This window comes from Ursus americanus, chromosome X (assembly GCF_024610735.1).
Source record: "Ursus americanus isolate L20-20 chromosome X, mUrsAme1.1.p, whole genome shotgun sequence".
In the NCBI taxonomy this organism is placed as follows: Eukaryota; Metazoa; Chordata; class Mammalia; order Carnivora; family Ursidae; genus Ursus; species Ursus americanus.
The window spans coordinates 27,472,656-27,499,537 of record NC_142164.1 but is presented as its reverse complement, the minus strand read 5'-3'; the positions used below and the strand labels follow the sequence as shown (position 1 = coordinate 27,499,537).

Here is a 26,882-nt window from a genome sequence, read left to right as displayed (position 1 = left end):
CAGAAACTATAACAGGTCAATGAACACTTCAACAAATACATGCTAATAACTAGAAATTTAATCAATTCATTCCCTTATAAGACACAACAAGTACAGTGTATGAAATTGGGGGTGGGTGTAGATATGAAGGACCTGAGCACCTTACACAATGAAGTACATCTTATGGATATGTTTTAAAAATTTACCCAGATAACAGAGAAAATAATTTTTTATCCAGAACATATGGGATGTTTCAGAAATATTGAGTATATATCTGCTTACACAGTAAGTTTTAGTAAGTCCCTTGAAATGGAAATATTAAAACATCTGTTTCTTATCACTCAATAATGCAAATAATTAACAAAATAAATGAAAGGCTATTTCCCTTTGGATTGCTGGGTGGGGACTCTTATTACGCATATCTTGTATGAAAAGAGAAACACAAATAGGAATCCCCATGTTTCTACACAAGTAATCAGATTTAAAATCATGTATATTAAAACCTATGGAGCATGTTTACATAGGTGAGCAGAGGTGTAGTCACAGCCTTGAACATTTTAACAATAAAGATGGTGAAATGAAAATAAACGAATTAAAATCCAAGGTAAAAATGTTAGGTGGGAAAAAAAAGACAGGTAATCCAGTGAAAATATAAGGAATCAAATAATACAGAGTAGTGCAGAAATTAATGAGATAGTGAAGAGAAAAACAGAAACAACTAATAAATAAAAACCCTAATTTTTAAAATAATTCCTAAAGTAGATAAACTAGTAGCTATTGTAATCCAGCATAAAAGGTGAGGATTATAAATGTGGAAAAAGATAATGCAGGCAAGAAGCATTGAAATAAAAAATGTTGGGGCGCCTGTGTGGCTCAGTCCTTAAGCGTCTGCCTTCAGGTCAGGGCGTTATCCCTGTGTTCTGGGATCCAGCCCCACGTCAGGCTCCTCTGCTATGAGCCTGCTTCTTCCTCTCCCACTCCCCCTGCTTGTGTTCCCTCTCTTGCTGACTGTCTCTCTCTCTGTCAAATAAATAAATAAAATCTTAAAAAAAAAAAAAGAAATAAAAAATGTAAAGAAGTCACAGGTGATTACTTTTCAGAATTCTGTGTAATACATTTGGAAACAGATAAAATGTATAATTTTCATAGGGAAATTGAGTTTAGTAAAAGATTCCATTAGAGCACAAACGAAATTAACAGCCCGAAAAAGAAAAATTATATGATAACTTGCATAGATGTTATAAATCTCCCCATAAAATTCAGTGCACACTTTAAATCTTTTTTATATACTTCTGGGCATTTTTTGCTTTTTACTTTAGGGTTTTTTTCTTTATGTAATTTTCATTCCTTATAAATAAATGATTTAAGTTCAGAATCAACATTTTGCTGTTTTCATAGAATGAATTGGGAAATATCCCATATTTTCTAATATCTCAAAAATTTTTTCCCATAATTATGTCATTATTTTTCTGCTAAGTTTTTAGATGAATTTCTTTGGTGAAACACTTTGCCCTGAATTTTTTTGTTGTAAAGGTTTTTAGGTATAGAGTATCTTATAAATGGATCATTGGATTAACTTTAATATAAGTTGGTATAATTCATTAATAGGAAAGATAAGGAAGAAACCATATAAATAGATATAGAACATTATTTTACAAAATATAACAATCTGCAGGATGAATCCTAGAAATTAATTAAGGGATTGCAATATCCGTTTACTTGAAAGCAATATCCACACCAGTATAGACACAGATATAGTCATACAGAGGCATATAGAAACATACCACATCCTATTTGTAATTATATATAATTTAGTCTGTGGTTTTCTGTTTTTATTTTATTTTTTTGTAATACATTAAATATCGAAATGAATTAACCTTGGCAATAAGTTTGACAGAGTTCTTCGTTCCCTACCATTTCTTCTACCTGTTGGACTCTTTTTATTTCTCTATAATAAACTTACATAATTATTATAGTATTATTTGCTGCTAGTATACTTTGATTGCTTCATGTCTCCAAGATATTTTGTCTTTAGAACGAACATTTAATTTTGAAACGTGTAATACCCTTACATCTGTTACTTTAGAATGAGATTTCTCTTCTTGACATCAGATGGTTTCCTAAATTAGCTGATGCTTTAGATCTTACATATAATAGAGGCTGGCATCACATTATTATAATACAGCCATTTTATGTAATTACAAGAGTGCTGTTTGAAATGTAAAAGTAGAATTGGTTTTACAGAGAACATTTCATTATCTTTGATAGGAAACCCTTACCCTAAATGCCAATAGCCCGGAATGCACTCAGTGAGTCCCAGCAATGCAGTGTATACTTCCCGTGTTTATCAGCATATGAACACCTGATGGTACTGCCGTTCCTCATTTGAGTAGACAACCTGTGATTCCGTTTCTAATTACACTGTTAAGCAACTACAAAAATGATCACCAATCATCCCCACCATTGGCATTCTCCAGAGTTTAGTAGATTTGAGTTAAGCTTTGGTCTTTTTTTTTGTTTGTTTGTTTTTGTACCAGGGATCTTTTCTGTTTCATCAGAACTAAATGGAGGTTGGACAATCACACGTCTACGTAATTGGTTTTTGTTGTTGCTGTTGTTTTACTCTTCCATAATAAGTTTGGTTTTCCTACGTTTTAAGGCCCATTTATTAAGAGATAACAGGAATAATGCTATTCATCCCATTTTAGAAATAGGAGTGTTATCCTTTCATTGGATTTACAGAGTAGGAGGGGAGTGGCTGGAGAGAGAATAAAAGGACATAATATAAGTAATTAAAGGAAGGTGGGTGGGTGGCTTAGTCCTTAAGAGTGTGTGTCTCTTGATCCCTGTGTATTCAGTTTGAGCCCCATGTTGGGCATAGGGATTACTTAGAAAGTTTTTTAAAAAACTAATTTAAGATACTGATTGAAAGATTTAACAAACCTCAAGCATCCCTAGCAAGAGATATAAAAATTAATTGTACACTAGACTCATGTTAATGAAATTACAGATATGTAAAAGTAAGAACATGTAGGGTATCTTCGAAGAGAAAACATGTTTAAGAGATGAGCACATGGTGAAATTTCACTTGACTTCTCAAGAGCAGTGATAGGAGCCAAAGGGTAGCGGAATATTATTCTCAATTTGCAACAAAACCCTGAAGTATGGCGTATGATAATGCAGTCAGTGAAGATGTTATTCACAATTGAAGGAGGATCTAAAAGTGAGTGGATGGTAAAAGAATTGTTTTGTTCCACGATATGCATCTGATCTAGAAGGAGGGAAAATGTAGGTCCACTTTAGAAATGAGTCACTTAAACATGTTTGCACAAATTTGTAGAGAATGCACCGAATGAATAGAAATGGAATGCATATCTTTTAATGTAATTGGAGAAATAATGTAGCAAGAATGAAAAATCAGTTTTAAAGGAAGGAACAATGAATTAAAGATTATCTTAGGAAGGACAAAATAAATGGTATCAATAAATCCTATAGGCAATAATACAACTTAAATATAAATTTACGCAGTGTTTCCATTGAGAGTCCAAATTTTGGGGCACCTGGGTGGCTCAGTAAGTTAGGCATGTGCCTTTGCCTCAGGTCATGATCCCAGGGTCTGGGCATCGAGCGCTATGTGGGGCTCCCTGCTCAGCAGAGAGCCTAGTTCTCCCTCTCCCTCTGCTGCTGCTCTCCCTACTTGTGCTCTGTCAAATAAATAAATAAAATCTTAAAAAAAAATAAGAAAGAAAGGAAAGACCAAATTTCTTAGAACGGATTAAGAAAGGGCAACAAGTGGGCCCATAACCACCATTGTCTTCCTCAACGCACAGCCTCTGCTCTGCAGCCGCCTCACTCACAGCAGGAATCCTGGAGCTGCTGAAGGTCTAGGGCACTTTCCGGGACGCAACAGTCAATGCGACAGGCTGGTGGTCCCAGCTGTGACCAGAATATTTGTGAAATGCAATAAAGCGCAAAGATTGAGGAGAGGAACAGGAGGACACTCTGGATTAATAGAATTATAGCTTCTTCCTGGGAATACAGCCTGAAGTACCCAGCATTCGTTCTCAGTGTAAGTGCCAGGTGCAGCTCAACAGGAACTTACTGGCCAATCTAGCCATCTATGAACCAGAGTCCTTTACATCTTTGGCTGATTCGGCCAAAAGGAGGCAACAGGGGGGCGCCTGGGTGGCACAGCGGTTGGGCGTCTGCCTTTGGCTCAGGGCGTGATCCCGGCGTTACAGGATCGAGCCCCACATCAGGCTCCTCTGCTATGAGCCTGCTTCTTCCTCTCCCACTCCCCCTGCTTGTGTTCCCTCTCTCGCTGGCTGTCTCTATCTCTGTCGAATAAATAAATAAAATCTTAAAAAAAAAAAAAAAAAAAAGGAGGCAACAGGAAGGATTTGCTGCTGCCTTGGGCACCAGGAATGAGCCTAAAGGCATATTTTCCAGATTGGTACAGTATTACTGTATAGTTTTACAACACTGCCTGCCCTTTGTAGGTCAGTGTCTTAGGAAAAGACTTTTTTTTTCTCCTTGATGATCGTAATAACTAAAATAGGGACTTAAAATGACTTCTAAACAGTGTGCAAGTTTGATGCGTGATCAGATTACTTTACATTTTAGTAACTGGCATTAGAGAAGGTCCCCTTCTTCCCTCATTTCGGCAGATTCAGGAATCCCTATATATTAATAGTGTTAATAATCTCTCTAGTGATAAAAATTATCTCAAGATAGATTCTTACAAAAAAGTATTATGTAACACCTGTTTATGTCCACTCACAATATATAAGCAAAAATTGAGAGAACCACAACTTGCAAAAGAAGTTCACAATTATAAGGGATTCATCACATTCCTCTACATTGGTAATTCAGTTTTACAAATCATAAAGAATATAAATATATCCAAAGCCAACTTCATCTCAGTGATACGTGGACACTGTATTTCATCTTATTAATTTCCTCCTTCACCTTCCTCTTAGTGTCTCTTTCTTCTAATTTATGCTACTTCCTCCCCTCCTCTTTCTTCTTTTCTTTCTTGTATTCCTTTGTTGTATGGATTCCATTGTTTGTTCTCTTGCTTTTCTTTTCCTGTCATCTTTTTCTTCCTTTTATTCATTCCTTTTCTTATTAGCAGTGTTGTCTAGGGATTTCCCCATTTTTAACCTTGACTCCCTGTACTTCGTTTAATCTTTACAACTTTCACTATGACCTAAATATAGTTGGACGCCAAAATCTTAGATCTAACCTCAGTTTTGAGCCCCAGGGCATCAGAAGTACAAATACCCTGACAGCATTTGTGCTCTATTCACTTACTGAAACATTTATCAACTACCTGTTAAGTAATAGTTACTGTATAAGTCAGTGTTTCGGAAGACAGATTTCAACCGGTGTGTTCAATCACGTCATACTGGTTGTTAGTTACTGTTTTTGTTGAAATGTCTCAGACTACAAATCATGTAGGAAGTTACTTCTGGGGTAGATAAGAAATCAAGAAGATTCAAAAAGTTAAACATCATCTGAGTCGTGAAAGTGTTTTATTAATAAGAAAAAAGAAAACATTGGGAAAATGAATAAATAGGAAAAATACCAGAGGAGCAAACTTGGATGCTCATAAAACATGTGATAATCTTTTATGTGATTTACTGTGCAATAAGGTTATTAATTAAAGCAACATCATTAGTCAAAGTGTTGTGATTGCCGTATCTTAAAACATCTGATGAACCAAACAGTTTGTTTTCCCCTCTTAACACACTCTATTTCTTGGTTTAGGAAGCTGACCTGTACGAAATACTAGTGAGTTTTTTTTCCTCCATCGTCTGGTTGGATTCAGGAGTATATCAGAGGGGAAGGAAAGTATGGTCATGAAAATTATTCTCCTGGTACCCTTCCTGTGGACTTGTCTCTGGGTCATCTCATCCCTTGAATAAAAGTCCAAAAACCTTTTCAAGACAGTTTTCTCTCTATATTTTCCTTTTTGTGTTTTTCTGTTACTACTTTCTCTACCCTCATCCGTTTGTGATTTTGGGCGTCGTAAGAGTCCTGGTATACTGCACTATCCCTTTGTTAACACTACTCCATGCCTAATATTTGTGAATTGTAATTTTTATGTGCCATGTGCTTTTTGGTGCATCCTTGACCGAGACAATAATTAGCAGCAGAAGTGACTCTAAGACACAGTCCCAAAATATGTATTGGAATCGTATTATTCACATATTCATGGAAAGGAGGGAAAATTTCATCGTCGAGGGCAAGTATTATCTTTAGAAGCATTGGTATTTAGTGGCATCACAGGTATGCAAATCACCTTCCGTATCTTACCTGAAGAGCATAGATAGATGGTCAATGAAATTTTTGATTTTAAGTCAGCATATAACCACATTAAGGCACACCATGATCGTTAATCTGTATGATGAATTTTATGTGTTTCCTGTGTTTGGACACACACATATTTCATCTAGATGAAGGACAAGAATAGATAATGCTGACAGGCATGAAATGGAATGTCCTCATAGTTCTGTTTTCCCCTCCAGATACACTCTCAATCCTGCCCCAAGTGGCTGACGTCTATGGAGTACATCAGTGGGCTTCCATGGCCTCCAGCTCTTTTCAGTTTGGACCAGGAAGGTGCCTTGAGAGATCAGAGCAATGTAAGAGAATAATACATGGTAAGAGCATCTAAACATTGATTTCGCAGACTGATTCGTTGCAGGATTGGTTAGTGCTGAGTTTTGTCCTTTGGAGTTCCTAGCTCCTCTGACGGCAGTTATCATATGATTCTTAGTCCTTTTCTTGCTTGACTATGTACTCTGTCCTTTCATCCCTTAGTCCCAGTAGTTGTACAGCTCTAAGATGCCATGCTATCCCATGTCTTTCCCCTACAGCCTGGCCATGCCATTTAATATTAATTCTTTTATTAAATCATCCTTTTTTTAAAATCATAAGTTGACTACCTGTGTGTTTCTAGGGCACTAGTTCTTCTGATAGTATTTGTAGAGATGTGGAGAAATGGGAAGTCTTTCATCAGTGGTAAAAATGGTGTTGATAAAATTACTTGTCGGAACAATTTGCTAATATCTATAAAGCTGGAATGCATGTATCCTATAACATAGCAACAGGATTTCAAGAAGTTTCTAAGCATGTGCAGAGGGATTCATGTATACTGTTGCTCCTTTAGTAACGTTTATAATGGTGGTGGTGTGTAAAGAATCCATCTTTTCCTCTTTGAGTGGTGGGAATCACAAGTAATTTCATTCTGATACAGAATACCATGCAGCAGTTAAAGTTATATATTATGTATGAGTTATGTATACCTATACATATAAGAGCATGGACAAAGCTCAAAAAATATTGTGAAATAAGAAAGTTGGAAATGGTTTTTTATGACATGTTTTAAAAGCCGTAAAACAAAGCTATATGTTAATGTATACATACAAATACAGTAAAAATTATGAAAACATAGTTGATGTATTAGTTATGTATCCCTGTGTAACAAATTGCCCTAAAGCTTAGCTATCAAAAATTCCTACACATTTATTTTCCTATAGTTTGTGTGGTTCTGGAATTCATGTGCAACTCATCTTTTAGCCTTTATTTCAAGGTTTTTTGGTGGTTGTAGTGAAGCTGTAGGCACGGGTTCCACTCATTGCAAGACTCTACTGGGACTAAAAGGTGCACTTCTGCGCTGATTCAGGTGGTCGTTGGCAAACTTCATTCTCTCATAAGCTTTTCCCCCCACTCTTTTTTCATTGATTTATTATGACCTAACCAATGAAATGACCACTGAAAGTCTTATAGCACACTATATATGTTGCACTAGGTGAAAAGCAAAAGAACACTGCCACTTACTAAAAAATAAATAATCTTCTACTTACACAAATGGCTTACTGTCATGGTATATTGGATTTTTTTAATGTTTATAATATGTCTTTTATTTATTTATATTTTTTTGATTTTTTTATTATGTTCAGTTAGCCACTGTATAGTATATCATTAGTTTTTGCTGTAGTGTTCAGTGAATCACTAGTTAGTGCTCACCACAACATGTGCTCTCCTTAGTTTCCATCACTCAATTACCCCCTTCCCTATGCACCTCCCGTCTGAAACCCTCAGTTTGCTTCCCGGGGTCCATAGTCTCTCATGGACTTTAGTATTGGGAAAAGCAAGTTGTTTATTTCTGATGCCATATTTTTATACCTTTGTTGTTAAATAGTGCTTCATTTAATGTGTTGACCGCAGTAAACTCTTAGTGTCCATTTTTCAATTTGGTTGAAAATAGAATAATTTACTCGTAAAAGAAAGACTTTGATATTTGTGTAAGCTAATAACAGGTATTTAGGGCTACAGCAGTGGTGCTTTGCTGTAGATTTGACAGAATCTTTGTTTAGTTCCTTGAATTTCTACCCGTTATTGGTTGAAATATAGCCCATTAGTGAGTCACATGAAGATATTATAAGCCATGGTGCACATACAGCTGTTTTCTTTTCCAAATAGGTAGATGACTATACTATGAATCAAATTAAATAATTAAATTGAAAAATTAAGAAATTAAAATAAAAAAAATTAGCCTTCTCTTTCTTGTATCAGTTCATCCTAAATTGAGTTCAGTTTTTGTTAGTAGGTACTTTTTGGTGATTGGACCAGGTTGTGTATCTTTCAGGACTTTCTATCTAATCCAGTTTTGGATAATTAAAATATTTTTTTATTTTCCAGGTTTGGTTTTTCGAAATTCATTTGTGTTATTGTTTAAATTGTTAGGTGAAGTGACCAATTTCTATGCAACAACAGTTGTACTCGAAAGACCTATAACGTATGGTTAATCGCATTTAGGTGCTTTTACATTTTTTTTCTTTAATTAGTGAAGTGAGCTTGTCACTTCAAGGAAAACAACTGAGAGTTATTTGTTGCCAATGATAAAATTTGTGATTTTGGTGAAAAATTAATATCTCGAAACGTTTGAGACTACTCCTCAATAGTTAATGAATTTTCTTATGAGATTGGTGGTTATATTAATACCTATTATTTTTGGATATTATATAATGAAAGGTGTAACCATTTGGAAAATCTGCATAAGTCGGTAAACCAGTAGTTTTCAGATGACCGATATTTGGTACTATAAAATGAAGCATGGGTAAAATGAATGCCACACTGGCATTCAGAGTTCAAGATGGACCAATGGATTTGAATGTAACAGAATAAAATGTATATTGTTAAAATTTTTCTTTCCGCATTTCAACTAACCTTGAAATGACAGTTGTTTAATTTTGGTTTAGTTTCAAATAAGAATATCTACAAGTATTTGAAAATGCTCTTAAAATACCCATTTTTCCAACTATAGATCTATGTTAGACTGAATTTTCATCATATACTTCAACCAATACAATATATGGTAACAAACTGCAGAGGTAGGTAGGGAAATCTGTCTTCTATTAAACCACATCTTAGAGATAGGAAAAACTGCAAAACAATGCTACTTTTGTCAAGATTCTTTAAAGTATAATTTTAAAATATTAACATGTAGGGGTTTATTATTAAAATAATAGCTAATTTAAAATTTTTATCAGTTTCCATTTCTAGAATGTTAATATAAAGAGATCTGCACAAACTATGCCTATATCCTCATAAGGAAAAACTCTTTAAGGTTCTCAATAATTTTTTAACCGATGTGAAGGCTTCTTAAAGACCAGGAATTTTGAAAATCACTGTTCTAAGAAAAATCCTTCAGAATGGCAAATCCAAGGACTTCTGGGTTGTTTTTTTTTTTTTTTTTTTTAATGGTAGCAATGTTTTTAGCATGTCCATGGTTTATACACATATTTGTAATATAAATTAATCTTGATATCTTCTACATGATTACTAATTGTTTCCACAATTTATTTCATCCAAAGCCATGAAATTTTTCCAGTATCTTTTGTGTTTATATGTAAGTTCCAATTGATCAGAATGACTGGCAAGAATACGTATGCATCAATGAATTTTAGGGTTGGAAGAGATCTTGGAAATCATGTACTTCAGTCATTGTTAAGCATTGTTGGTGAACCTGCATTTAAATTACTTAAGGAGTCTGGGTTTGAGAGATTGTTGGGTGTTACACTTGGTATTTTGATTCAGTGGGTTGTGATGGGGTGGGATTGGCGCCAGAAATCTGTATTTTATGAAAGCTACTCGAATTTACCATGATGCCTTGCCAGGTTGGAAATTTATAATCTGGTCCAACTCTGGTATTTTCTTGGCAGGGTTTGAAAATCTATGGCCAGTGGGCCAGATTCTGTCCCCCATCTGTTTTTGTAAATAAGATTGCATGGAAACGCAGCTGTAACTATTTGTTTATGTATTGACTATCAAGGATTCTGGAATTTAGCAGCTGAGTTGAGTCATTAAAACAGAGACTCTGTGGCTCAGAAAACATCAAATACTTGGTATCTAGTCCTGTACAGGAAAATTGTGCTGACCTCCTTGCTGCAAGGAAAGCAATAAACCTCGAGGTAATTGAATCATTTTGTGTGGTTAGTATTAGGTTACTAACTAGAAATTAGGTCTCTTAATCCTCGTGCCAGTGTATGTGACTGTACCTGATGGTTTCTTCAACAAAGAAATTATGTTAGAATTATTTGTGTTGATGCTAAATTTAGGATATAAATCTGTTAAATGATCAACTGCTGTAGTGCATTAAAATTACAATTTGATTTGGAAATGTTAAGTTTGAAGTTAACATTACCCAGAACAAACTTGTTACATTGAAATAAATGGGCCAAAAGATTGTTTGCTTCCAATCTTATTCCCAGTGGTCCATGACTACAGTTTCTTTTCAAGTGTTGATTTAACGAACAGTGGTTATGTAATATTAATTGCTGCCATTTATTTTCTGCTCTTTTATGGCAAGCATTAAAAAAGTTGTATACATAATCACAATGTTTTCCAAATTTGTTTTTGAATTTCTTCAATTTGTTTTTGAATTTCTTCTCTACCAGGCGCTTCGTTAATAGCTGTGCATTTATCTGTTGTATATGATGGGCTTCCCCATAAAATGTAATTTGAGTAAAAGTTTCTGAGGCCTTTTAGAAATACTTGCAAATCACTGCATGTCTTATTTACTTCACATACGTTCCCCATAAAGTTGGTATAATATTCGTTTTAGAGATGATGAAATTGTGAGCTGTGCCTTCGAGTCCTAAACAATAGACCGAATTTGAACTCATTTTGGTAGAAACTAAAGGATGTGTTCGTTCATCATATCACTTTGCCAAACTGAAGGAATGCAGGGTTTTTTTTTTTTTTTTTTTTTTTTTTTAAGTAATCTCTACACCCAGTGTGGTGCTCGAACTTATGACCTTGAGGTCAAGAATTGCATGCTTTGGGGCGCCTGGGTGGCTCAGTCGGTTGTGCGTCTGCCTTCAGCTCAGGGCGTGATCCCGGAGTCCTGGGATCGAGCCCCACATCGGGCTCCTCCGCTATGAGCCTGCTTCTTCCTCTCCCGCTCCTCCTGCTTGTGTTCCCTCTCTCACTGGCTGTCTCTGTCTGTCAAATAAATAAATAAAATCTTTAAAAAAAAAAAAAAAAAGAATTGCATGCTTTATGGACTGAACCTGCCAGGTGCCCCAAGGACATGCAGTTTATAGAAATCTTCAAAGAGTTATCTTATTTCACTTAGCATAATGTCTTCTATATCCATCCAGTTTGACCCAAATGACACAATATCATTCTTTTTTATGGATTTATAATATTCCTTCCTGTAAGTGTGTGTGTGGTATATTGGTGAAGAAAAGAGGGAGATACAGGATTCCAGGTTTGGAATAAATAATTCATGGGAATGAGTGGCGCAACATAAGGAATACAGTGTACGATATTTTAAAGTGAAATAACATGACAGGTGGCTACGTTTGTGGTGATTAGAACATAATTCTTAAACTTGTCAAATCACTAAGTCACATACCTGAAACGAATGTAACATTGTTTGTCATGTATACTCTTAGAAAATGCTACAGGATGAATTTACCTCAGTAACATGCTCTGTGAAGGAAGCCACTCATAAAGACTACATATTGTATAATTCTGTTTGTATGAAATTACAGAACAGACAAATTTACAGGGACAGAAAGATCACTAGTTGCTTAGTACTGGGATGAAAACAGAAATTACTGCAAAGAGGCACAAAGGAACTTTTTGAAGTTATGGAAATGTTCTGAAACTGAATTATAGTGATAATTGCACTAATGTATAAATTTACTAAACATCATTGAGTTGTAAATTTGCAGTGGGTACGTTTTATAGTATCTAAATTTTACCTCAATGAAACTGTATCAAATTAGAAGTGAGTTGCTTTAGAGAATATAATTGAGGGAAGATATTGATATTCTCAGGAATAAGACGAGAAAAGAAGAAAAACTTCTTTTATAGCTTAATCATCATGTTTATCAAAGCTCTCTTTGTGGATAAATCTGAGGTAATTTTAATTCCTTTTTCCCAGTGGTTACCATCCATGTGTTTCTTCAAATGAGACAAAGGAGATTATGTAGCAGGTACTACCTGCCTAAGAAAAAGCCAACTTCAGTATGATTATGCAGAGTTTTGTATATTTTCTTTACAAATAATAATTGAACCATATCACATTTCATGTAGCCAACTTTCTCTTTTGGCGATTGGCCAGGTTACTGTCAGTTGAAGTTTTTCGGCGTCAGGAGTTTCTGTCTCCTGGGAGGCCATGTTTTAATCCTTTTCATTTTGCTTTGCGTAGTACAGACAGGATGCACAACTTTCATCCAGGTCATCTGGCTTGATCTAGTGGTGGATGTTGACTCATGTTTATTTCTGTTCCTTAGAGGTTCTGGTATTCTTTGTCACAATGGAAATCAAACAGAAGAGTGTATAACTTACTGAGCGTTCCATCTCCTACCGGAAGAGAGCATTTTCATATTTAAAATAAGGGAGTCATTGACCACAGTGTGAATTTGTGTCGCCAAATGCAATGTGGATAAGCTTTGGAATTTAAGAAAGCCGGATCAGGATATTATTTTTACCACAGATTATTCACATGATCTTGAGTTAGCTACTTTACCACTTTCTCAATTTTTTATATGTAAAATGAGGAAAATAATCCTATCTCAATCATATTATTTCTTTCTCTTAGATATATACACTGTATATATAGTTACATCATGAAATACTGTATTTCTTTAAGTAATATCTGTTCCCTTTGTGGGGCTCAAACTCAGGACCCTGAAGTGAAGTGTTGCATTGTCTGTGGACTCAGCCCGCTAGTACCCCTAGTGCCCCTGAAATAGATTTTCTTATACTCATGTTACATTTTTGAAATGGAACTATATATGTTGATATATATATATATATATATATATCGATACTGAGTTATATAATACGTAGCCACGTTATGAGGTAGGTATGATATTATATATCTCTATCATGTATATATAGTGAGAGAAAAATCTATAAAGTAACCTGATCTTTGCTATGATTTAATTTATATGATTTTGTGAAAAAAGTTAGATTCCTAGTAAGTTCTCAATAAATACTACTTCTCTTGTTTATTGAATATAAACATCTGATATTTTAAAAGAACCCTCCTACATGTCATTCACTGACATCAATTATTCCTTATAAATTAAGACCTAAAACGACAATAACATTGTCAAAAAGGTGTTCCTGTTTCTTCATTCAAGTCTTAGGAATACAGTTGTGGAGTCTAGCTTTCCCTTCAGTGATTTATGGAATGCTTATTAATTTTTTTGACAGAAGCAACACATAGTAATTTCAGAACACATTTATATACTTCATCTGTTGAATTTTTCTCTGTATGAATACGTAGTTTCTCGAGTGTTTTTATCAACCTACCTCTCCTTACGTGTTTTGTAAAGCCACTGATAGTAATGAGAAAATTTACCAAATTATTTCATATTGGAAGTAGTGTGTTTAGTTCTTAAATAGAAATATTATTGGTTTTGATAGTAGAGGGAATTATCACAAAATCTGATGATTGCACACGTTTATACTTTTTTCTTAACATCTGTAGTTTACCATCTTTTTGTGAAATTTTCTACCCAAGAGGCACACAAAACCCCAATACGTAGAAATGGTTTCCATAGTGATTCTTGCTTCTAACAAACATTTGGGTTTTTATATTTTGTCTTTGTTATAGAAACACTTTACATTTGTCAATGATACTTGAATAGAAAATTTTGTTATTATGAATATGATTTAGGACGACATTCTGTTATAATCACATTCACCAGTTTCCTCAAAAAGAAAACGAAAGACAGAAGGCCAGAAAGAAAGGATGAAACCCTGGATGAATAGAAACAGCTGCCCTATTGTACAAAAGCTGGAAAAAAATGCTTTATAAAAAAATGGACTTGGCATGTTATACCCCTAGTATTAGGATACATAACGTTTGAGTTTCTTTCTTTGTGCCTCTTTTGTTCACTTGAAATAATACATTTGCATGTGAATGGAAGAAAGCAAAATTATATTCCAAGGTTCATGAAAAGAAATTATTGATTGGCTCTTTAATTGAGCAAACACCATCTGAACCACTTTCTCCATTTATTTTCAGTCTCGACATTAACTGAAACATTCTCTTCAGTGAAAATTGTGTTTGTCATATGAAGTTTTAAGTTAGTCTGAATATTACGTTATGATCTATAAAGAATGAGCATATCATAACCTTGACCCTGTGGTTGTTCCCCTGTCCAGGACTGACTCTCAGCAAAATGACGTAGCAAGGGGTGCCTTGGTGGCTCAGAAGGTTAAGCGGCTGCCTTTGGCTCTGGTCATGATTTCAGGGTCTTGGGATCGAGTTCCGCATTGGGCTCCCTGCTCAGTGGGGAACCTGCTTCTCCCTCTGCCTCTTCCTGCAGCTCCCCCTGGTTGTGCTCTCTTTGTCAAATAAATAAATAAAATCTTTTTAAAAAATGACGTAGCAAGGCAAAGATTTTGTTCCTTTCCCCTCGATGCCAGTATACCCAGGAAGTGGTAGTATTTTTTCAGTTTGTTTCTTACATACTCATTTTCTTCAAATTCAGTGACCTCTTCTCTCCTAACCTTTATAGATAATAACATACTTGCCTTGTGTGTACTCTTCCTTTAGTGCACAATGTCATGTAGTTCTATTGGCTAGACATTGAACATAACGAAATAAAAGTGGGTCACATAGGGACCATAAACAAAAGAAAAGCCCAAACCCCATCTAATGGGGACAACAGGTGATTGCCCCTTAGGAATATTGACTCTTATATGGATTGATCGAGCTATCTCCTAACTTCCCATGAAGAAGCAGGCATAATTGATTTTTTAAAACAATATGAAATCTCCTAGGTTTTCAAGGCTGGAAGCAATTTTTTTAAAAAACACTTCTTGATTATACTGTATGAATTACGTAAAGCTCATCTATAAGTTTCAGGTAACTTGAAAAGTCCCCAGTTGTACCCTCCTTTTTAGGGGCTTGGTTTGTGCTCTGGTTGATAATGGCTTAATAATATAAATTTGTCATTGCAATTTGTAATTCATGTCGTCATTACTTCTACCTCTCTCCATTCAGTTCTTCATTCGTGGAATCCTTACTATGGAAATATGACTTAGTAGGCTTTGTTTTTTGTTCTAGGCATTGGAAATGCCATCTAATAGGTCCCTTTCCTCAAGGATCTAAGAGATGATATGGGACACTGAATAGAAGCTATCATGATGTAGATTGATGAATGTCATGAGCGAGGTTGGCACAGTATATAATGGTCACATAGAAGAGAGATACTTAACATTCCTTGTTAATACAATCTGGTAAATGAGTGAAATGGCTGGTTCTCCCTCTAGTCCTTTTCTGAGACGAAATGGTTATGGCAGTATGTTCAAGAGTCGTGATATGCTGGTGGGGGAGAGATTTGTAGTAAGATGGGTCTTTCAGTCCCTCCTAAATAGAGCATCTTTGTCATTTGGCAATTGATAACAGATGATGCTTTCATTTTACCCTTTGACATCTATTGAGTGTTATTTCTAAAGTGAAATGCTTAGGAGAGTCAATAGACTGTTCCCTTTTTATATTGCTTTGACTAGATGTCAGCAATTCCAATCCTATCAGATCATTTATTACTCTGGGAAAATCCCTTGACAAACCTAGAGATTAATTTGTTGTTCGTGAGCTACTCAGGAGATATTTCTCCTTTTCCCCATAATAGAGAGAGATGTTCACAGTTCAGGCCAGGTTTGGTATTATGGCTTTGTATGAAATACAAGCATCTAAGAGAACGGAATCAAAGTGAAATCTTGACTTGGTTTCAAATCAAAACCAAATCTCCATGCACTGTCGAAATCCTTGGCTTGCTTTATTGCAAGGGCAGTTCATGCAGAGAAAAGATAAGAGTACCCAGTAAACAAGTAGCTTTTGGATAGCAGATAAAACTGCAAAATGAAAGCACTTGACTGATGGATGATAAATGTTATTTGTCTGCCTTGAGTTGATATTATATTTTATGGGATATGAAGTAATACCTGCCTTGTAGATTTACTCAAGTACGAGCAGGCAAATTTCCTGAAAATGGCTTTTTTTTGCAAAGAGTTTATAGAACTTGAAGTGAAAATTAGTATTAGCTGTGGAGTTATTTTCAAGGAAAACTCCAGAAGATTTTCACAACAATATTTATTGGAGGTTGGAAATCGGATAAATATTTCCTTCACACGCCAGGAGGGGCTATAGTATTTGCAGACGGCACAAATTCTCATGATGTTATATGGATCCGTACTCTCTGCGGGATAGAAAGACCTCTGTAGAGGAGGGTACATTAAATTATTTTTTTAAGACTCAGGCACCTGAACGGGAAATTTTATTAAAAGTCTGTGTTCGGTATTTCATTTTCCCACTCTCACCTGCCGTATCAGCTCTTTTCAACTTACTGGAGAATTCACTGTTTCTCCTCTTTGACCCTCATTACTAGACTGAAGGAGAAGGAAGTTGGGTGTCTCCATATTATGATTATAGGATTCTTGACCGTGATACCTTGCTTTAGATGTTGTTCCTGCCACGTGCTAGTTTGTAGCCTTGGACTAGTTGTTGAACTTGTCTTGTACCTCAGTTTACTCAGTTTAAAAATAGGGATAATTACCCTTGACTCATTAGGTTGTTAGAAGTTCTGAGGTGCTGATGCCTTGAACATAGTAAATTTGCAATTAATATTAATCGCACTCCTTTCTTCACCAGTTTCTCCTTTCTATGGCTCCAGTGCTGTCAGCATTTCAGAACCAGAGAGAACAGGGAAGACATCATTTACGGAGGGAAGGGTTCCAACTGATGATCTTCAAGTTAAGCAATAAAGGTGGTTACCTACTGTGCCTTTCTAAGAGGTGATTTTTGTTCATGGCCCTTTGGTATTCATGGTAAGCTTTGAATTAAGTACTTTTCTTTGTATACAAATTTAAGGTGCTGTAGGTTTTTGTAGCTTCCAAACGTGATTAGTGGGATACTTCATCATAAACTCCTTGCTTCCAATTTTCTATATATACTTTAATCTGAGGCTTTGCCTGCGGGGGCGAAGGATGTTTGATTTTCAGGTCAGGCGCTGCTGAGCTAGGAATCCTCATGCAGAGAAAGCTCCTACTGAGTACAAAGGGAACTTTTCTTATGAAAGAGCTGTAGGACTTGGCCTACTGTGTATAGATATTCTTTATTCAGGAGAGTTTTGAAGATACATAAGTTTGAAGTAAGTATAGGTTCCCTCCAGCCCCGCTCCAAGGGGTTTCCTAACATACATCCAGCCATCTGCATTTTCTAAGGGACAAATCACTCACTTGGTCTAGTTCAACAGCCTAGAATTTCAAAAATGTAAGAAGCCCCTTGTGAAGAGTAAATGGTTTAGTGCATTTGAAAGTCTATTATTTTTACTCTACTTGGGTTAAAATATTGATGTAATAAAAAGGAAAGGACTACAATTATTAAAATCTGAATTTAGAAATCATTGCTGGGATGGGAAGGGAATTATCATAATTTTTTCTGCGTTTTGGTAAAGGGCATAAATAAATCAAACCTATTTCTGACTCCCTGGAAAATATCATGAAATATAATTAGGATAAAATTAACAGAGTTCCTAATCAGTCAGCCAAACACTGAGCATATATTTATTCCTGCCATCAGCTCTCTGCAAAGTACAAGTCTAGGATATATAGAAAATATGGCTCTTGCTCTCAAGTATTTATAGAATATTCTGAAAAACATGAGTTATATATATTTATAAAGCATTAAATGGAACAGACTAAATAATATATTATTCTGAGCACTTTACATTTCGGAAAATTTTTGTAAGACCTATGATTTATGTCACTTCATTTCTACCAAAGTTTCACATAATACTAACTCCTTCACACTGTGGTTTAAGTGACTGATGGCTGGTTATTTGCAGACAACAAGGAAAGAAGTTAAAATGGATTGCTAAGCGTTCTAAAGGTAAGGGAGCTTAGGGGAATGTATTTTGGGAGATGGACTAATATAAAAAGGATCAATAATGGGATGTCGAAGACAGCTGTCCTAACTGCGACTTTGCCTCTGCTGTCTTTCCTGAAGTCCAAGTGACTACATCTTGCGTAAGCATCAAGCTGAAGTCTATACGCAGTATGTCAAACCTCAGTTTTGGCTCTGAGTTTTAAAAATATCATCTATTTTCTCTAATATCTTTTTGCGACAACAATTAGGTCTTATTAATTGCTGTATTCTCAGCACCTGTGTGCTAACATGATAAGCGCCTGGTATGTAATTAATATCCCTACATCCGGCTACTTCTCTATTACTTTTCTATGAATTGTTTTTATCCTCTCTGTTCGTTTCCTCTATTTGGCTCCTCAAATTATAGTTTCCCAATTTTTTCCATCCATAGACCCTTTACAGACTTGACTATGTCCGCTTATTCTTCAGTGATTGCCTGTTTCCCAGTGACCAGTCAGCGTAGGGCTGTAAGTTCATTTGCCGGCATGGCTTTGAAATCAAACAAACCTGGGTTGAAATTTTGTTTGACCACTTACTAGCTATCAGACCTAGGGCCTAGGAATACTTAACTTCTTTGATCCTTAGATTATCCTTCTGCTAAAAGAGTTTAATGATTTAAATACCGAACTCAGTGTTATTGTGAGAATTTGGTCAAATAATAAGTATCAAATAAGTAGCATAGGGGCGTCTGGGTGGCTTAGTTGATTAAGACTCTGACTCTCGATTTCGGTTCAGGTCAGGATCTCAGAGCCGAGATGGAGCCCCAAGTTGGGGTCCTCGCTAGGCATGGAGCCTGCTTAAGATTCTCTCTCTTCTTCTTCCTCTGCCCCTCCCCATTCGCACCCTCTCCGTGTCTCTCTCTCTCTCAAGGTAAATAACAAAATACCATAGTTTGTGGAACTTAAGATGTATTCAGTGTATGGACTCTGGGAAACAAGCTGAGGGCTTCAGAGGGAAGGGGGGGTGGGGGGATCGGCTAGCCCGGTGATGGGTATTAAGGAGGGCACTTATTGCATGGATCACTGGGTCTTATAAGCAAATAATGAATCATGGAACACTACATCAAAAACTAAGGATGTACTGTATGGTGACTAACATTACATAATAAATTATTATCAAAAAATAGAAGTACTCAGTAAATGTTAGTTGATTTTACTCTTGTTTATAAAGCTTTATTGAGATACTATTATTTACTGCCATAAAAATAACACATTTAATTTATACAATTAAGTATGTTTTTTGGGTAAACTCAATGAACAACCATCAGCGTATTAATTTTGAAAACATTTTTTATTCTCCCAGAAATAAAAAAGTTGCCGTTGGCATTAACCCCCATTTCTCCTATCCCCAGCCTTAGGAAATGGAAATAGTATTTCAGATTCTGTTGTTATAGACACTGAGATAAATGGAATGGCAAATATAGAATAGTATTTTTGAGGTTCGTCCATGTTATAGCATATGTCAACAGTTCTTTTTATTGTTGAGCAATATTCCATTGTATCAATATATCACATGTTATGTGTCCATTCATTATTTGATAAACATTTGTTTTTTTCCATGACATGGGTATTATTATTATTATTATTTTTTAAAGATTTTAATTATTTATTTGACAGAGATAGAGACAGCCAGAGAGAGAGAGGGAACACAAGCAGGGGGAGTGGGAGAGGAAGAAGCAGGCTCATAGCGGAGGAGCCTGATGTGGGGCTCGATCCCAGCACGCCGGGATCACGCCCTGAGCCGAAGGCAGACGCTTAACCGCTGTGCCACCCAGGCGCCCCCCATGACATGGGTATTATTAATAATGTTCCTAGGAACGTTTGTGTATACGTTTTTGTGAACTACATGTTCAGTTCTCTTGCTTATGTACATAAGAGTAGGTATATACCTACTGAGTCATATGGTAGCTCAATGTTGACGATTTTAAGAAAATGCCAAAATTGTTATCCAAAGCAGCCATGGCATTTTACATTCCCACCAGCAATGTCTGAGAGTTCTAGTTGCTCAGCGTTCTCTCTAATGCTTGTTGTGTTGTGTTTATTTGTTTTTGAATTTCACCTATCCTAGCAGCTGTGAAGTGTTATCTCATTGTAGGTTTGATTTACTTTTCCTGAAGGACTAATGATTTGGAGCAGATTTTGTATGTATAATAGATATTTGCTTCTAGGGGCACCTGGGTGGCTCAGTCAGTTAAGCATCTGCCTTTGGCTTAGGTCATGATCTCCGGGTTCTGGGGGGTCCTGGGATTGAGCCCCGCTTTAGGCTTCTTGCTTAGCAGGCAATCTGCTTCTCTTTCTTTCTCTGGCAAATAAGGAAATAAAAATCTTTAAAAAAATCAGAAATATATATTTGATATCTGTCCCTGGTTTTTGACATAATGCTCCAAAATCCCTTGGAATTTCCTGGATGTTAGTAATGTCTTTTGTTCAAATCTGGCAACTCTTGGTAGGCTCTTGAGTAGCTCCAGCATGGGGGCTAATTATCATAAAAGCCAAGCCTTGATTAGAAGCTTGGAACGTTCAGCACCACCCACCTCCTTCAGGAAGGAGTGGGAGGAGTGGTGTGGCTTAACATAATGAATACATGTTCATGCCTTTGTCATGAACCCATTACAAAAATTTTGGAGGGATGGAGTTTAGAAAAATTCCAGGATGGCAAATGCGTGCATGTTTTTGGTGGGTGACACACCTCAAGTTCCTGTATTATGGACATTTCCGGGCCTTTTTCTATGTACTTCTTCATCTTCCTGTCCATCTGTATTTTTTATAATATCCTTTATAATAAACTGCTAAACATATGTACATCTCTCTTGTTTTGTGAGCCATTCTAGTAAATTATTAAATCAGAAGTAGGGAGGTTATGTGAACCTTCAAGTTTGTAGGCAGCTTGGACAGAAATTTGAGTATTCTGAGGACCATTACATGCTCCTGGCATGTGAAGTGAGGGTCGTCTTGTGAAACTGAGCTACTAAACCTTTTTAGAGTATGACAGTAAGTACCTGGAGTGATAATGAATTTCATTTCAGGACACCATATTGGTGTCCAGGGAGTTGGAAAATAGGTTGTTGGGGGAAGAATACCCTATGATTTGGTGTCAGATATATTTAGACTAGAGAAAGTTTTCCTTAAAATTTATTTTTCATTTATCTGTTGCGTTGTCTTTTTATTATTGCATATAAGAGTTCTTTATACATTCTCAATAGAACTCTGTTATGAGATCGGAATTGCAAAAATTTTCTTCCTTTCTGTGGGTTGTCTTTTGACTTTCCGTATAGTAGTTTTTTAAGTAGAAAAGATTTTAATTTTCATGTAGTCCAAATTATCTATTTTATTTCTGTCATTTTTGCTTTTGAAGCCATATCTATGAAATGATTGCTCGACCTAAGATCATGGGTATTTAGTCCTTCAAGGAATTTCATAGTTTTAGATTCTACATGTCAGTCTATGATGTATTTTGAGTTACTTTTTGAACATGGTTGCAAGTGGATATTCATGTGTTCTATAATCCTTTGTTGAAGAGATTATTGTTTCGTTTCTCAATGAATCATCAAGGCATCCTTGTGATGAATAGATTATAAATATATGGGCTTCATGTCTGTGTTTCATTTTCATTCCATAGATCTGTATGTCTATCTGTAAGAAAATACCACATTCCTCTTCATTGCTGTAGCTTTGTACTATGTTTTGGACTAGAGAAATATGTCTCCTCCAGGTTTGTTCTTTTTGAAAAATACTTTGGCTGTTCTGGATCTCTTGTATTTTCACATGAAATTTTGGATGATCTTCTGTTTCTTCTAAAAGGTTAGTTGATATTTTGATGGAGATTAAATCAAATCTGTACATCAATTCGTGTGGTTTTGCAATTTGAACAAGATATTACGTCTTCCAATTCATGATCACAGATGTCTTCCCATTTGGGTAGTCTGTACTTAATTTCTCTCAGTGATATTTTGAATTTTTTAATGTATAAGCCTTTCACGTCTTTTGACAAGTATATATGTAAGTATTTTTACACTATTGTAAATGAAATTTACATAATTTCAATATTTCTTTTTTGATCATTACTAATATATGGATAGATTTCATTTGTGTACAGCAATTTTGTATTCTGCAACCTCTCTGAACTCCTTTATTCTGATAGTTTTTTTTAGTGGTTTCTTTTTGATTTTCTAAATGCAAGATCCTATTATCTGCCAAGAAGAGGGAGTTTTATTTCTTCTTTTCCAATTTAAGTGTCCTTATTTTTTCTTTGCCTAGTTGCCTTAGCTAGAGTTTCCAGTGTAATATTAAATAGAAGTTGTGAAGGCAGATTTGTCTTATTCCTGAATTTAGGGGAATGATTTCTCGTACATCATTAATTATGATTTTAGTAGTTGGTTTTCATAGATGCCCCTTATTAGGCTGAACAAGTTCAATGGTAGTCCTAATTTTTTAATGTTTTTATTATGTAAGTGTTCTGGATCTTTTCAAATGCTCTTTTTTTTTTTCCCCCCTTAGTGAGATGATGATACGAGTTTTGCCCTTAATTCTATAGTGGGGTATATTACATTGACTTTTTATTTTGAACAAGTCTTGCAATCCTGTAATCAATCCCACTTATTCATGATGTGTAATCACTTTTATATGTTGCTGGAATTAATCTGGTAATATATTGAAAATTTATGTGTCAGCATTCACAAATATATATTTTTTTCATATGTCTTTTTCTGGTTTTAGTGTAAGGGAATAATTAATCTCAGAGAATGTGTTAGGAGTGTTCCCTTCTCTTCTTGTTTTTCTGGAAGATTTTGTGAAGGATTAGTACTAGTTCTTCAATATTTGGAAGAATTTCCTAGTGAAGACTTCTGGTCCTGAACTATTCCTTAGTGTGGAATTTTTACAAAATTAGTGATTCAATATCTTTCCTTTTTATTTCTCTCTTTTTGAATCATTTTCAATAGTTTGTGTCTTTCCAGGAACTTGTACATTTCCATTATTTAATTTTTTTGGCAAATAGTTACTCATAATATTTCCTTTAAATACTTGTTGTTTTAATAAGATTTCTTTTCCCTTTTTTTCATGTTTAATCTAGCCAACTGCTTGTCAATTTTATTTTTTTTTCTACAAGTCAAACTTTGGTTACATTGATTGTTCTGTATTGTTTTTATTCACTGTTGTATATATTTCCTTTTTAATCTTTATTAATTTCTTCCTTCTGTATGTTTTAGATTTAATTTGCTCTTAGTATTATCCTTTCCCGTGGCACAAGATGAGATTATTGGTTTGAGCTGTGTGACTTAGGCGGCTCACATCGGGTTAATAGAGCCAATTGTAAACATCTGTTTTCAACCCTGAATTTAGTGGTGTCGAATTCATACCTTCCAATTAATGTATTTGGGGTATTTCTACTACAGAAGTTAGCAAATGATATAAATCAAGGGTATATTTTTAGAGAGTTATTTTACGAATACACCACTCATCATGGCTAACTTGCTTTAATCTACCTAATTATACTAATGTACTTATTAGTTGGCATTAGGACTAGTGTTCCAGGGTGCATTGGAATTTAGGAATTTTTTTCCCCAGTACTTCATTTCAATGATATTCATAATTACAATTTTGTTCGTATCCAGCTGTGGAATTACTGCATTTCTCAAGTCACTGTCAAGTTTTTATGTTCAGTTTCAGGGTCGGAATATTTACTCATTTTCCTCCTATGTTCTCAGCTTCATTTTCTTCAGTTGGTATCCACAGTGTTCATGGTTTTGAAATTTTTGTATGATAAACCGTTTGAAAACGGACGTGAATGTTCATAGTACCTTTGTACAAGGGCGTTGGCTGAGTTAGCTGTACCTGTAACTATTTTCTCCTGCTATTTGAGTATTTTTTGCAAGTGCATATAAACAGCAACAATGTTCTGAAAAGCATAAAGCAAATACTTATATCTGGCACCTGGCTGTGAAGTACAATCCGGTGGAACATCAGCCTTTGTTCATGTGGCCTGCTCCTATTTTTGTTGGCTAAACAGAGTTTTTAGTTTAATTTGCTGTTTAGTCATGACCTTTAATGACAAACTGGCCCAACATAGATTGATTATGGCTGAGTTACAAAGTTCCCCTACAGCGTTAAGAATGGAAATGCTGACTATGTGTGCCTTTCGTATAGCCAAGCCAGCAGGTGCAGCAGGATTGTACTTTATGGAAAGGTTAGTGCAGCATTTGAACCTGAAGGAATTATTGAATATTTCTTTATGATTTGGAGATTTGTGCTCAGACAATTCAGTTTGTACTTGGAACTACTTTCCTGAAGCCTGATAATTTTTTTTAGATGGACAATGAAATAGAAATTTGCAGTCATAAGTTCTTAGAACCTTAGTTTCCTCAACTGCATAATTGAAGCAGTATAATGCAGAACGTACTGTAGCAGAGAAATTTGCCTTTAACGGTTAGTATAAGATTTCAGTGAAGGCCATATATATGTCTGTTCACATGCATCTAGCATGATCTATGTTCCTTTCCCTTTAATTGCTAATTCTCACTTCCAATTGTCATATGCCCAGGACATGGATTTTTTTTAAGTCTTTATCTCTACTCACAACTGGGGCTCGAATTTACAACCCAGAGATCAAGAAATGCATGCTCCCCTAACTCAGTGAGTGAGGCACCCCAAGACATGAATTTTTTTAAAGAAAACTCATTGTTTGTTTTCATGGTTTATATATTTCATTTTAAGTTTTTATTTAAATCCCAGTTAGTAGCATACAGTGTAATATTAGTTTCAGTGTACAATATAGTGATTCAACACTTCCCACACATCACCCAGTGCTCATCACCAGTGTAATCCCTTAATCCAGTTTCTTTATTCAACCCATCCCCCCCCATCCTCAGTTTGTTCTCTATAGTTAAGAGTCTTTTTCTTGATATGTCTCTCTCTTTTTTTCCCGTTTGCTTATTTGTTTTGTTTCTTACAATCCACGTATGAGTGAAATCATACAGTATTTGTCTTTCTCTGACCGACTTTTTTGATTAGCATAATACTCTCCAGCTTCATCCATGTCCTTGCAAATGCTAAGATTTCATCCATTTCTGGTTGAGTGATATTCCTTTGTGTATATATACCACTTCCGTATCCATTTATCAATGGATAGGGACTGCTTCCCTATAGTTGCTATTGTAAATAATGCTGGTATAATAATGCCAGTGTATGTATACGTTTGAATCAGTGTTTTTCTATCCCTTGGGTAAATACCCAGTAGTGCGATTGCTGGATTACAGGGTAATTCTATTTTTAATTTTTTAATGCACTTCTGTACTGTTTTCCAGCGTGGCTATACCAGTTTGCATTCCCATCAACAGTGCAAGAATATTCCTCTTTGTCTACAACCTTGCCATCAGCTGTTGTTTCTTGTGTTGTTCATTGTAGCCATGCTGACAGGTGTGTCGTGATATCTCATTGTAATTTTGATTCACATTTCCCTGATGATCATTGATGTTGAGCATCGTTACATATGTTTGTTGGCCATCTGTATGTCTTCTTTGGGAAAACTTCTATTCATGTCTTCTGCCCTTATTTTAATTGGATTATTTGCTTTTTGGGTGTTGAGTTTTATAAGTTCTTTATCTATTTTGTATACTAACCCTTTATCAGATATGTAATTTGCAAATATTTCCTTCCATTCCCTAAGTTACCTATTATTTTTGTTGATTATTTCATTTGCTGTGCAGAAGCTTTTTATTTTGATGTAGTCATCAATAGTTTGTTTTTGCTTTTGCTTCCCTTGCCTCCAGAGACTTATCTAGAAAGAAGTTGCTGCAGCCAATGTCAAATCGGTCACTGTGAGTGTTCTCTAGGATTTTTATGGTTTCAGGTTTCGCATTTAGGTCTTCCATCCTTTTAAAATTTAATTCTGTGTATGGTGTAAGAAAGTGGTCCAGTTTCATTGTTTTGCAGGTTGTTGTCCTGTTTTCTCAACACCATTTGTTGAGGACACTTTCTTTTCCCCAGTGGATGTTCTTTCCTGCTTTGTTGAAGCTTAATTGACCATATAGTTATGGGTTCATTTCTGGGTTTTTTATTCTGTTCCATTGATCTGTGTGTCTATATTTGTATCAGGACCATACTGTTTTGATCATTACAGCTTTATAATAAAACTTCAAGTCTGGATATGTGATGCCTCCAGCTTTACTTTTATTTTAAAAAGTTGTTTGGCTATTTGGCGTCTTTATGGTTCCATACAAATTTCAGGATTCTTTGTTCTAGCTCTGTAAAAAATACTGGTTGTATTTTGATAGGGAGTGCAATGAATGTGTAGATTGCTTTGGGTAGTATAGAAATTTTAGCAATATTCGTTTTTCTAATGCATGAGCATGGAAGTATTCTCAATGGTATAGAATTCCTGGTTGATATTTTTCTTTTGCCTTTACGTGCTTTAAATATATTTTCCTGGCTTGAAATCA

The 26,882-nt window shown here is 35.4% G+C and overlaps 1 long non-coding RNA gene across 1 annotated transcript in view; it reads left to right on the top strand.

Moving 5' to 3' along the window:
• LOC123796544 (uncharacterized) overlaps positions 1–26,882 on the top strand; it is a 174,613-nt gene that overhangs the window by 120,905 nt on the left and 26,826 nt on the right. The window contains exon 3 of the long non-coding RNA XR_006780772.2: positions 6,510–6,644. This is a non-coding gene — a long non-coding RNA (uncharacterized LOC123796544). The remainder of the gene's footprint in view (positions 1–6,509; positions 6,645–26,882) is intronic.